Source organism: Talpa europaea, assembly GCF_964194135.1.
Source record: "Talpa europaea genome assembly, chromosome: X".
In the NCBI taxonomy this organism is placed as follows: domain Eukaryota; kingdom Metazoa; phylum Chordata; class Mammalia; order Eulipotyphla; family Talpidae; genus Talpa; species Talpa europaea.
In genome coordinates this window covers 50,020,727-50,034,833 of record NC_140081.1, presented here as the reverse complement: position 1 = coordinate 50,034,833, position 14,107 = coordinate 50,020,727, and the positions used below count along the sequence as shown (strand labels likewise).

At 40.5% G+C, this 14,107-nt stretch overlaps 1 protein-coding gene across 5 annotated transcripts in view; it reads left to right on the top strand.

Moving 5' to 3' along the window:
- The window catches only part of ABCB7 (ATP binding cassette subfamily B member 7), a gene marked incomplete at its 3' end in the record, with an annotated part of 92,132 nt that overhangs the window by 34,061 nt on the left and 43,964 nt on the right, over positions 1-14,107 (top strand). The window lies entirely within an intron of this gene.

Here is a 14,107-nt window from a genome sequence, read left to right as displayed (position 1 = left end):
TTTATTTATGCAAGAACCAGGGTACAGGCCAAATGTGTGGGAGGGTTAGAGGATTCACCAGAGACAGAGCGGGGAACAACAGGCAGAATGATGAAATACACTGCGAGGGGAGTAGCGGGCGCAACAGAAGAGGTCTGCTTTGTCATGTGGGATCCTTGCCGGCCAGCCTGGATCGAACTCGCCCTGCAGAAGCTGCGGACATCTTCACAGCACTGCGCTCAACTGCCTGCACCACCAGGGAGGCCCTATCATATGGTTTTTATGTTTCTTTTTGTTGATGTGTTGGATTACACTGATTGATTTTTCGGATGTTGAACCATCCTTGTGTCCCTGGAATAAATCCTACTTGGTTGTGGTGAATTATCTTATGGATACATTGTTGGATTTGGAGAGCTAAAATTTTATTGAGGATTTTTGCATCAGTGTTCATTAGAGAGATTGGCTTGTAGTTTTCTTTTTTTGTGTTGTCCTTGTTTAGATTTGGTATCAGTGTAATGTTTTCTTCATAGAACGTATTTGATATTATCCCTTCTCAATTTTTTGAAAGTGTTTATGAAGCATAGGCAGTAGTTCGTTTCTGAGTGTTTGGTAGAATTCAAGTGTAAATCCATCTGGTCCTGGGCTTTTGTTTTTGGGGAGGATTTTGATTACCATTTCCATTTCACTGCTTGTAATTGGTCTGTTTAGGTGTTCTAGTTCTTCTTTATCTAGCTTTGGGTGATTGTAGAGTTGTAGGAATTTGTCCATCTCTTCTAGATTATTGAGTTTGTTTGCATGTAACTGTTCATAGTAGTTTGTGGTTATTCTTTTGATTTCTGCTGTGTCTGTTGTGATTCCTACTCTTTCTTTTTTTTTTAATAGAGGCATGTTTGTTTGTTTGTTTGTTTATACATGCACTGGGTACAGTCAGGAGCGCGGGAGGGCGAGAGAATTCACCAGAGCCAGAGTGGGGAGCAGATCAGGCAGAAGGACCGAAGTACACTGCTGAGGGGAGCAGCGGGCGGCAGGAGAGGTCTGCGCGCCATGTGGGACCCTTCTCTGGTGGCCGGGGAGCAGCCGGGGATCGAACCGGTGCCGCAGAGGCCGCGGGCAGCTTCGCAACCCAGCGCTCAACCGCTGCGCCACCGGGGAGGCCCAATGATACCTACTCTTTCATTTGTGATCATATTTTTTGTACTTTCTACCATTTTTCCTTTGTGAGCCTGGCTAGGGGTTTGTCTATTTTATTTATATTTTCAAAAAACTAACTTTTGGTTTCATTGATCTTTTGGATTGTTTTTTTTTAGTTTTTGTTTCATTTATTTCTGGTTTGATTTTTATTATTTCTTTTCTTCTACTGGTTTTAGTTTTTTTTTTTTTTTAAAGATTTATTTATTTATTTATACAAGCACTGGGTACAGTCAGAAGCACAGGAGGGTGAGAGAATTCACCAGAGCCAGAACGGGGAACAGAACACGCAGAACAATGAAATACCCTGCTGAGGGGAGCAGTGGACGTGACAGGAAAGGTCTGCATGCCATGTGGGACTCTCACCAGCAGCCGGGGATTGAACCGGGGCTGCAGAGGCTGTGGGCAGCTTCACAGCCCAGCGCTCAACCACTGCGCCACCGGGGAGGACCTGGTTTTAGTTTTTTTTTTTTTTTGTTGTTGTTGTTGTTCTTTTTCTAGTTCTTTTAGTTCTTTCTTGTTTCTTGATGTGAACCTGTATTGCTATATATTTTCCTCTATTACTGCTTTTGCTGCATCCCATACATTTAGGAAATCGGTGTCCTCCTTGGACACCAAATGAACAAAATGGCAAATATTTACGTTAACATATCAATATTAACCCTAAATGTAAATGGACTAAACTTTTCAATAAAAAGTATTTTTCAAGTCAAAGTATTTTTTAATTTCTTGTTTTATCTCCTCATTAGTCCAGTGGTCTTCCAGTAGTGTGGGTTTCAATCTCCATGAGGTACGAGAGTTCCTTGCCTTCTTTTTATGCTTTGTTTCTAGTTTGATGCCTTCATGGTCAGAGAAGATGGCTTTTATGATTTCAGTCTCGGTATAGCTGTTGATGGTTGTCTTGTGTCCCAGTATATGATCAATCCTGGAGAATGATCCATGTGTGCTTGAGAAAAATATGTACTCAGATTTTTTTGGGTTTAGTGTTCTATAGATGTCCGTTAAGCCCATGAGCTCTAGATCCTTATTTAGAGCTTTGTGTCCTTGCTTATTTTTTTGTCTCGTTGATCTATCCATTGTTGATGGTGTGTTGAAGTCTCCTACTACATGTGTGTTTTCTCTGATGCCTGGTTTCAGAGATGATAATAATTGTCTGATATATTTTGCTGCTCCTTCATTTGGTGAGTATATGTTAATGAGTATTATTTCTTCTTGAAGTATTGTCCCCTTGACCATAATGTAGTGACCGTCTGGGTCTTTTTTACCTTTTTGAGTTTGAAATCTGTTTTATCTGATTTAAGTATAGCTCCTGCCTTCTTTTTTGGTCCATTTGCTTAGAGGATTGTTTTCCATCCTTTTACTTTCAGTCCATTTTTATCTTTTGTAGTTAAGTAAGTTTCCTGGAGACAGCAAAAGTTTGGGTTTTGTTTCTTTTTTTTTTTTTTTTAGTGGTAGTTTTGACTTTTTTTTTTAAAGATTTATTTATTTATTTATACATACAAGCACTGGGTACAGTCAGAAGCATGGGAGGGTGAGAGAGTTCACCAGAGCCAGAGCGGGGAACAGAAGAGGCAGATGGACGAATTATACTGCTGAGGGGAGCAGCAGACACAACAGGAGTGTTCTGCCGCGCCATGTGGGACCCTCGGCAGCCGGCAGGGATCAAACCTGCGCTGCAGAGGCTGCGGACACCTTCACAGCAAGGCGCTCAACTGCCTGCACCACTATGGAGGCCCACCTACTGCTTCTTTTCTGGTTTGTCTTGTGCATTGGGACACTGTGTCACTGGTACTGGTCAGCATCTTTTTGGTGTGCTCTTTCTGGGATGTTGGAAATTGGTGGTCCAATTGAGTCAAATACTGTTATGCCAGAAGTCCAGTAGGGCAGTGGTACTATGAATATGTTAATGGTCACTGTCACAGAATATCTCCTCCTTCTGTATTTGTTTAATTCCAAAGGTGTGTCTTGAAGTCCCACAGATTGCCCTGGAGGTGGGGTGGTTGGGTTGCTCGCTGGGTTCCAAATGGCTGGATCCCACTCTGGGCTCCAACTCCCTGCCAGGTAGGGCCTGGCTTCTGGGGGCCTTCAGTTCACCTCTGGCTGTGGAGGCAGCCCTCTCCCAGTTCCAAGCAGTCTTGGTTGAAGCAAAGGTCCCTAATCTAAAATGGTGAGTCGGAAGTGCACTTCCCTGCGCCGCAGTCTGCCCTGGTGGTGGTTGCCTGATCAGGATAGATTTTATTTGTGATTATCTTATTTCGTGAGGTTGGTTTGTAGTGCTATTGTTAGGGGGAAAGGATGTCCTGAGATAATCTCATACAGGCTTTGTGGACTCCACCCCCACTCCAGACTAAAGCCATCAGGACATTGGGAAAGACAAATCCCATCACCACCAAGGGGAGGGTGGCTGGGACCTGAGGGTGGAGTTGGGCAGCCAGGTTGGATATAAAAACCAAACACGTGGGCCTTGCTCGCTCTCTGGCTTCACCACTCCTGGCTGGCGGCCAACTCTGAGAGCGCCATTTTGGGATTCCTGATCGGCGGATCGGGTAGGACTCATTTAAAACTTTGTCTCCCACTTCTCTCCCAGAGCTGTACATTTTCTCATTTCCCCTTCCCTTGTAAATAAACCTTTTATTAACCTTTCACGTGTGGCTGCAGTAGAGCATTGATAAATCCTTTTAAGCGCGCGGGTGAGGACCCACAATCAGGCACCCCGTTTTGTATCGGGGTTGCTCTACAACAGTATGAACTTCTCCTTAAATACTACTTTTTCAGCTTCCCTTAGGTTCTGGTAACTCATATTGTTATAGGACAGGGAGAGGGGCAGCCCAAACCCCGCAAACCTGCCTATTCTACATGGGTTCTGCCATCCGCCGCATCAACACAAAACATAGGAGACTTTAATGGGAAGGAACTTTAATAAAACTAGGAAACAATACAGGTAAGGCAGAGTCTAGTTTCTAAATGAAGCATCCAGAGTTACCCGTCCCCTCGTGGGTAAAAGTCCATCCAAATGGGATTGGCCCAGAGCAAGGCCCCAAAGCCTGCCACAAGTCTAAAGCATCTTCCAGTGGGGACCCACAGCAAAGGGTCAGAAACAAGCAGACAAGCCCGGAAGGAAAAGAGCAAAATCAACATCAAGATAAAAGCTGCCATGGTCACCTCCCCACGGGTCTCACCCACATCTGTGTCACCTAGTCCACGACCAAAAGACAAGCGCAGTTTCTTCACGTGTCTCTAGGCTCCATGCACCTCCTCCAGGTCTCCTGGCTCCATCCTGCTTCCTTCCTCAGTCTCCTCTTCAGCTTCTCCTCTTCCTGCTCAGCTCCACCCTCCCTTGGGTGGGGCAGGGAACCTCCCCCTTTCCTGGGGACCACCCTGTTACAATCCCCCCTTTTAATTTTTATTCCACCATATCTATGGTGGCACAGATCTCATGGTGCAATCTTAGGAGACAGTCTTTTTTCAGGGTTACAATGTGTGTAAGAGAAGCAACAATTAGTCAGCAGCATTGTCTATGAATGTCCAGTATGAGTTTCATTACTTAAAAATAGTCCATTATCCAAGCCAAAAGAAAAAAATCTTAAAATTGGTTCAACTTATACAAAAATGAATTTTCTCAACCTTGATCCCAAACTTTAACAGCATAGCAAAAGTTTGCAAACTAAATCTACTTTTAAACCATTTTTCCTATTTTTGCATAAGATCACAGGTTAGAAATAACTAACAGCAATTTTTAGCTGGCTTTGTTGAAATACCCCATATAGGATCAGAGCGAACCGGTGGCATGCGGTCGACGCATGCGGTCGACGTAGGCTTCAGGTACAAAGTTGGTCTCATCAGACTCCACCTGGGCTTTCCTCTTCTCGAGGGTACCAGGGCATTTTCGTTGGCCGGGTTGTCCAGTCCTGCCAATGGAGGCAAGCTTCCTCACCTTCTTTGGAGGTCTCTGGAACCCTACAAACAAGGCAAACAGGTTCTCCTCTTCTTGGTTCAGCTCTTTTTCAACTTTTTGGAAGAACTCCACACAAAGCCACACAATCAAACTCATGTCCAATTTTTTTTGTTGTTGTTTAAGCAGACAAAATCCCTATGGAAGTTATGCAAAAACAGACTCTGAGATAAGTAGCAAAAATTACTACCACTATTTGTATGCTGTATTGGTATCAAGGGGAGAGAAAATGTGACAAGTTAGCTTTGCTGGAAAAAAAATTGCAACCTTTCTGCAGATCCTGGTTACTCAAAACAAAACAAAACAAAACAAAAACTTTGTGGATTCAGGACACAATGCATAAAAAATTTCCAGTATTATGTCAAAGAAACCTTAGTAAATGTCAGGTGTATTTCCAGGTCTATTCAGTCCTTTGTAGGAAAGTTTTTCACTCTCAACAGTTCCATCAATAGGAATCTGTTGAGACCTTTTCTCCCTATATTACCAGATACAATTTCTGTAGGTGTGAAACAATTGAATTATACAATATTACAAGGTGACAATCACCATTGACAATTTACATACATACCAGATACTACTGTTAACATTTTGTACATACCAAAGTTTTACCATTTCCTCAAGTGACAATGCTTCCCTTCCAGTGTTACTTCATTAGGTAAAAGCCAAATAGAACAAATTCATCTAATGCCTTTCCAGGAGGAAAGGCAGAAACTTTGTGGAGTGTCTCAGGAGCTCTACTGAGGTTCCACAAAATTTCCTTGCATCAGCCAAATGACAGGCTACCAAATTTGTACTTGAATTTTGATTTCTGGGAAGCTTTGCCATAAATATCAGAAAATTAACAGAAACAACAATATTCAATGTCTATGAAGGCACCGGCTTAGTTCAGTAGCACAATGTTGACAATCAAACCATAACCTTTAGTTTTTCTCATAACTGGAGACTTTTTTTTTCTACGTCTATGGGCACCACGTATACCAATTTTTCAACCTCTCTAGGCCAAGACAGACACAAGGACATACAGACATACAACATATAGACAAAGACAGTTTTTTTTTTTTTTTAGTTATGCCACGTGGAATATGTTAGGTAACTGCAGTTTTACTCCATAGGCTCAGAAAAAAAATGTCAAAGTCAAAAAAAAATGTGGAGTGTTGCTGGCAGAAAAATTTCCAGTTGTCATCCTACAAACCTAAGACTTTGGAAATAGGAAGGAAAAGTTTTGTTAATCACAAGAGTTACATGACCTTGTTTATCACCTTAGGGTTTTCAGTGTTGAAGACTTTTTATTAGAAATCAATCCTGGGGTATTCTGTACAGCAACTGAAAGAATAAAAGTTAACTTTTAAGCAAAAGGAGTCATCTCTTGTTAGCCACCAAGCAGGCACTCCTTGGGTTTCCTGGAATAGAACCTGAAAAAGCAAAATCAGAATATCAGTAATTAACTTTCAATTAAAAGGAGTCATCTCCTTACTTCTGTTAGCCACTCTGGGACAGAAGCTGAAAGAGCAGATTAAACATCTAAGCACAGATTACACCTCCCCCACACTAGGGAGGGACAACAACAACACAGGTATGAAAACCTGGTACAGTTACATGATGCACCCTAAAGAGTGCTTTCCATAACAGACCTTCCTCAGTAGGAAGCAGAAACTTAGAATCTTGTCTTACACCAGCAATTGAACAAATCCAGGATTCAAAATGGCAAACATGCCCAAAACAAATTGTGTAGACAAAATTCACAGCAGCAAATCCTTTCAGACTCAGACAAAATCTTGTTAATTTTTCTGATCCAGACTTTGCAAAAATTCAAGTTATCTCCAAGAATCCATCAAGGATACCAGCAATTACCAGTTACTGCTTAAGGCTACTCTTTCCTTAACACCCAGGCATACATTTGCTAATTTAAACACCACTGCTCCACAATTGGCTGGCAAAATGCATTAGGCAGAGAGCAGGAAGTAGCCAAAGACAAAGCAACCTACCACTGAAGAACCATTATTGCCTTTAGAAATGCTAATGAGACAGCAGAGATTACAAAAAGAAAGAAAAAAAAAGTTCCAAAGTCCTAGCAACAAGAACCTCTGAATTTTACAAGAGCCTGCCAAGTGGCCTTAGACGCCATCTTTGATCTGGCCACATGGTCCAATGTACTGCCTAATCTTTTGAGTAAAACTGTTGAACAGAACAATTTCCAAAATCAAATGTCTTAGCAAGTCACTACAAACAAATTACATACAGACACACAGATCTTCACAAAGCCCAAGCCAGTTTTTCAACAGCAAATCTACATATGAAACAAACACACCAGAGAAACCAAAAATCACATTTGCGCTTATGGTAGCCAGTGCCATAGGGAAGCCCAGTTTCCCCATGGGACTGACTAACCACGGATGGCTCTGTCCTAAATCACGTTGGACGCCAAATCTGTTATAGGACAGGGAGAGGGGAAGCCCAAACCCCACAAACCTGCCTATTCTACATGGGTTCTGCCATCCGCCGCATCAACACAAAACATAGGAGACTTTAATGGGAAGGAACTTTAATAAAACTAGGAAACAATACAGGTAAGGCAGAGTCTAGTTTTTAAATGAAGCATCCAGAGTTACCCGTCCCCTCGTGGGTAAAAGTCCATCCAAATGGGATTGGCCCAGAGCAAGGCCCCAAAGCCTGCCACAAGTCTAAAGCATCTTCCAGTGGGGACCCACAGCAAAGGGTCAGAAACAAGCAGACAAGCCCGGAAGGAAAAGACCAAATCAACATCAAGATAAAAGCTGCCATGGTCACCTCCCCACGGGTCTCACCCACATCTGTGTCGCCTAGTCCACGACCAAAAGACAAGCACAGTTTCTTCACGTGTCTCTAGGCTCCATGCACCTCCTCCAGGTCTCCTGGCTCCATCCTGCTTCCTTCCTCAGTCTCCTCTTCAGCTTCTCCTCTTTCTGCTCAGCTCCACCCTCCCTTGGGTGGGGCAGGGAACCTCCCCCTTTCCTGGGGACCACCCTGTTACAATATCTTAATTTTCACCTGTTTTCTGGTGTTTTTTGAGTTCTTTGATTTCCTCATTGACCTAGTAGTTGATGCATCAATAGTATGATGTGGTATACTGTCCTCACATGTAGTTCCCCCTCCACTCTTTCTTTTCTTTTTTAGGTTGATTTTTTTAGTTTGATTTCATTGTGATCAGAAAAAATGTTTGATGTGATTTCATTCTTCATAAATTTATTGATACTTGTTTTGTGTGCCAACATGTGGTCTGTTCTTGAGTATGTTTCATGTACACTTGAGATGAATATGTATTCTGCTGTTGGGAGAATATATATCTAGAAGGTCTATCTTGTCTAAGTTTTAATTTAAGGCTGTTGTTTCCTTGTTTTGTTTTGTTTTTTTAAAGATTTATTTGTTTATTTATTTATACAAGCACTGGGTACAGTCAGAAGTGCGGGAGGGTGAGAGAATTCACCAGAGCCAGAGCAGGGAACAGAACAGGCAGAAGGACAGAAGCACTGCTGAGGGGAGCAGTGGGCGGCAGGAGAGGTCTGCACGCCATATGGGACCCTCCTTCAGTGGCTGGGGAGCAGCCGGGGATCGAACTGGCGCCGCAGAGGCTGCGGGCAGCTTCACAACGCAGTGCTCAACCGCTGCGCCACCGGGGAGGCCCTGTTGTTTCCTTGTTGATATTCTGTCTGGATCATCTGTCCATTGATGTAAGTAGAGTATTAAAGTCTCCTGCTACTATTGTGTTGCTCTCAATTTGTCCTCTTACATCTGTTCATATTTACTTTGTATATTTTGGTCCTATGTTGGGTGCTTATATATTAATAAGTATCATCTTCTTGATGTATTAGTCTCTTTATGTAGTGTCCATTTTTGTCTCATTACCTTTTTTGACTTGAAGTCTGTGTTATCTGGTAGAAGTATAGTTGTTCAAGTTCTTTTTAATTTCTCATTGTATTGGAGTAGCATTTTCCACTCCTTCACTTTTAATCTGTGTTTGTGTTTATGCTTCAGTGAGTCACTTTTAGATTCACTTATTTCTGAGAACCCACTATGTAGTTTGTTTTTTGTTTGTTTTTTTATTGTGCTTTAAAGAAAAGTTCTTTTTAAAATTTTTATTTATTGTTTTTAATTTCCTTACACTGTTGTAGTCCCCATAGTTCTCCCACCAACATAATCACCTATGAGCCATCACCATACTCCCTTGTGTTATTCCCTCCCCTGTTTTGACCACCCCCTCCTTTGCGGTATGCCTCAGATCTATGGTCAGCTTGCTAGTTTTGTCTTTTTCTTGACCTTTTGTTTGGTTTCTCTATATTCCACTTATAAGTGAGATCATCTGATATTTATCTTTTTCCTTCTGACTTATTTTGCTTAGCATAATTTATCTCTTCCATCTCCATCCATGTTGCCCCAAATGGCATGAGTTTATCTTTTTTTTTTAAATGTCTGAGTAATATTCCATTGTATAAGTAAACCACAACTTTTCTATCCATTCTTATATTTGGAGGGCATTTGGTTTTTTCCATATCTTGTCTATTGTAAATAGTTCTGCAGCAAACATAGGAGTGCAGGTTTCCTTTTTAATTAGTGTTTTAGTGTCTTTGGGTAGATTCCTAGGAGTGTAATTGCTGAGTCACATGGTAGATCCATTTTTAGTGTTCTAAGGAACTTCTACACAGCTTTCCATACTGGTTGGACTAGTTTACATTCCCACCAGCCATGTAAGAGGGTTCTTTTATCTCCACAACCTCTCTAGCATTAGTTGTTTCGTTTTTTTCAACGTGAGCCATTGTCATGGGAGTAAAATGGTATCTCATTGTGGTTTTGATTTGCATTGCCCTTTTAATTAGTTATGTCTTTTTTGTCTGCCTGTTAGCCATTTGCATTTCTTCTTTGGAGAAGTGTCTTTTCAGTTACTTTGCCCATTTTTTGATTGGGTTGTTTGTTTTGTTTTTGTTAAGTGTGTAAGCTCTTTGTAGGTCTTTGATGTCAGTCCCTTATCTGTCATATGGTGTGCAAATATTTTCTCTGATTCAGTAAGATATCTCTTTGTTTTGATTATTCTTTCTTTTGCTGTATAGAAGCTTTTTAGTTTGAGATAGGCCTTGATGTTTACCTTCTTTTTGGTTTCTCTTGATTCTGGAGAAGAATCTTTAAAGATTTATGTCATGAAGTGTTTTACTTATGTTTTCTTCTATATATTTTATGGGGTGCAGGTCTTATATTCAAGTCTTTTATCCATTTTGAACTGATTTTTGTATATGTTGCGAGTTAGTAGTCTAGTTTCATTCTTTTGCATGTGGCAGTCTAGTTTTCCCAAAACCATTTATTTAAGAGACTTTCCTTTTTCCAGTGTATATTCTTTGTCTCTTTATCATAGATTAGTTGACGATATATATGGTGGGTTTTGTTTTTTTAGTCCAGCAAGGTGTTTTGTGCTTTTTCTTTTTTTTTTTTTTAAGATTTATTTATTTATGCAAGAACCAGGGTACAGGCCAGATGTGTGGGAGGGTGAGAAGATGCACCAGAGACAGAGTGGGGATCATAATAGGCAGATGGACCGAAATACACTGCTGAGGGGAGCAGCAGGCGAGAAAGGAGTGGTCCGCTTTGCCATGTGTGACCCTCGCCAGCTGGCCGGGAGCGAACCAGCGCTGCAGAGGCTGCGGACAACTTCACAGTGCTGCGCTCAATCTCCTGCACCACCAGGGGAGGCCCACTTTGTGTTTTTTCATTGATGAGTTCAGTCCATTTTCATTTAGGGTCATTATTGTTATATTAGGACTTGCTACTTGCCATTTTATCTTTTTGTTTCTGGTTGTTCTTTATCTCTGTTCTTTCTTTTTCTTTATATTTCTATCTCCATTTTATTTTGATGGATTTCTCTGCTTTTTCCCTGTTTCTCCTTTTTGTGTGCTTGGTGTCTGCTCCAAATTTTTATTTTGTGGTTACCATAAGGCTTGTGTAGAATGTCTCATATCTCAAATAATCCTTTTTTTCTGCTAATATCTTCATAACTTCATTTCTCTATAAAGGCTCTGTCCTTTCTGTTCTCTTTAATATATTTGTCATAAATTATTTTATACTGCTAGATTATTAGCAAATTAGAGTATATGTAATTATTTTTAGTGTTTCTTTCCATTTATCCTTTATTCTGAAAATAGTGTTCAATACCCTGTTTTGAGGCAGAGTTTCAGCTTTTTGCTTCCTTCTATATTTTTATTGCCTTGTTTAAGTTTTGTGAACTCTCTTTTTTTCAATTCAGATAGAAAAAGTCTTGTTAACATTTCTTATACAGAAGGCCCAGTGATGGTGAAATCCAGCTTTTGTTTGTCTGGGAAATTTTTTTTCTCCCTCCCCCTTAAATCTGAAATATTGCTTTTTAGGATAGAGTGTTGGCTGGCAATTTTCATCTTTGAGTAGTTTGAATATGTCATTACACTTTTTTTCTGGCCAGTAACATTTTTGCTGCATTTGATGATAGCCTGATGGGAGTATTTGTATGTATTACATGCACTTTTCCTCTAGCCTTTAGTATCCTTTATTATCAACTTTTGACAGTTGTATTATTATGTATCTAGATATAGATTCCTTTGCATTTAGAGAGTTAGGTGTTTTGTTAGCTTCATGGACTTGTATATTCATTTCCTTCCCCACGTTTGTGAAGTTCTCAGCTATTTTTCATTTGAATAGGTTCTCTGCTCCCTTTTCTCTACATCACCTCGGATACCCATTATCCTTATATTGCCTTTACAAATAGAATTGGCTAGCTCTCAGTGTTTCTTCATTTTATTACATCCTGTTTCTCTACTTCTACACCTGAATCATTTCTAGGTTTCTGTTTTTAGCTCTCTAATCCATTTCTCCATTTGATGTATTCTATTTCTACTGCTTTCTATTGCAACATTCATCTAATTTATTGAATTGTTCACATACTGAATGAGTCTCTGTTAGTGGCTTATTTATAAGTGCAATCTCTATGGTAAATAAACCTCTGCTAGTTATTTTCATTCCTGCTGTGTCTAACTTACTTTTTTTTGGTATTTCTCTAAGTTTCTTTATGGTCGCTCTTTTGAATGGTCTGATTTTAGATCCAAGTGTTCTGTGTCTTTAAGTTTGGTTCTGGAGAACTGGCATTCTCTTTTTTTGATGCCATAGCTTGAGGTTTCATATTAGTTAAAGTTATAGTCATCTCTGCACATCTGGAGTGTCCACTACCTTTTTGGTTTTTTAAATTAATTTATTTTTAACTTTTCTTGCTTTAATTATAATTAAGCAGCTTAGTAATTAGATACTTTTGTTACCAGTAGGTGGTGCTGTGGCTTTAGATTTTTGGTTACTACTGATGTCCTTAGGACTACTGCTATATATGTCACCACCTGTGACTCGGGATGGTGCATATAGCCACTGCTCTGTGGTTCTAGTGTTGCATAGATGTAGAATGATTTATCTGATGCCATGGGCAGTGGACAGTGAGCCTGAGTCACCTGTGTTTCCCCTCTGCTTCTTTTCTTCCTTGGGGTCTTGGAACTGAGACTCAGTGCTTGATACTCTCTGGGGTGCTGATTCCAATAATAGAATGGGAAGGAAGGGAAGCTGCAGTTCCTTGCTTTCTCTGGTACTCTTGTTGCCACATCCCTGGTTAATGTACTTTATCTTTCCATCTCCCTGATATTTACTTGGGCCAATGTCATGGGCTCTGCACTGTCTCTGCCCTGCCTGCCTTCTCTGGACCCTTGAATGTACATGGTGACTTGGCTGTCTGCTTCTCCTAGCTCTGTCACTTACATGAGCCCCAGTTTACCCACTTTTAGATGTACAGATGCATGGATCTCTCTGGTGTCCTGTTGTAATAAAGAGAGGAACCCTCCCTGATCTGCAATTGATCAGTTAATTAGATTAACTGATTATGTTAATTAGATTAACATCTCTGTGTTGCTTTCTTTGCAAGCCTAAATTTTAAACCTAATTTTTACTATCTCGTTAATTTATATAGCATCAAATGATTTAGTCTTTATATTTTCCTAATTGGAGAAGTAATCTTAAGGTGCTTTAAAAATTGGGCCTCCCCGGTGGCGCAGCGGTTGAGCGCTGGGTTGCGAAGCTGCCCGCGGCCTCTGCGGCGCCGGTTCGATCCCTGGCTGCTCCCCGGCCACGTGGTTCATCCCTGGCTGCTCCCCGGCCACCGGAGGAGGGTCCCACATGGTGCGCAGACCTCTCCTGCTGCCCGCTGCTCCCCTCAGCAGTGTACTTCGGTCCTTCTGCCTGCTCTGCTCCCCGCTCTGGCTCTGGTGAATTCTCTCACCCTCCCGTGCTTCTGACTGTACCCAGTGCATGTATAAACAAAACAAACAAATAAACAAATAAATAAAAAACATGCCTCTATAAAAAAAAAGAAAATTATAATAGGTGAGCTGCTGGCTTTTAAGGCTAGTTGGGACGTTTATAGATATCTCTGTTTTTGTAAGCTAATCTAAAAAGCATTGAAACTTACTCTGTCCATGTTCAACACATGGTGATGTGTGCTATAGGACATACAAGGATAAGAGATACTATCCCTAATCGTAAATATTTACCATGTAATAGGACAGGGGAAATATGTGTTTACTATAGCACAAGATAGACTGTGATATTAAAAAAAAATGCATTGTTTCTGAATGTGAGCCAGAATAATAGGCAAAGAATCAATTGCATAAAGCGAACTATATTATATTGTAAAGCAAAAAAGGTATACACCTGGATATCAAATAGGTTATAATTAATTAACTGTATTATACTTTGCTTGCCAATGACAGAATAACAGATTTATAGTTTTATAGTGGCAAATGACAATAAGAAAGCTGGTATAAGTCCAATAAAAGTGTAATACAAATTAAATCTTTTAAATGTTAATTTTTTAAATTTTTAAAAAAGATTTATTTATTTATTTATACATACAAGCACTGGGTACAGTCAGAAGTGCGGGAGGGTGAGAGAATTCACCAGAGC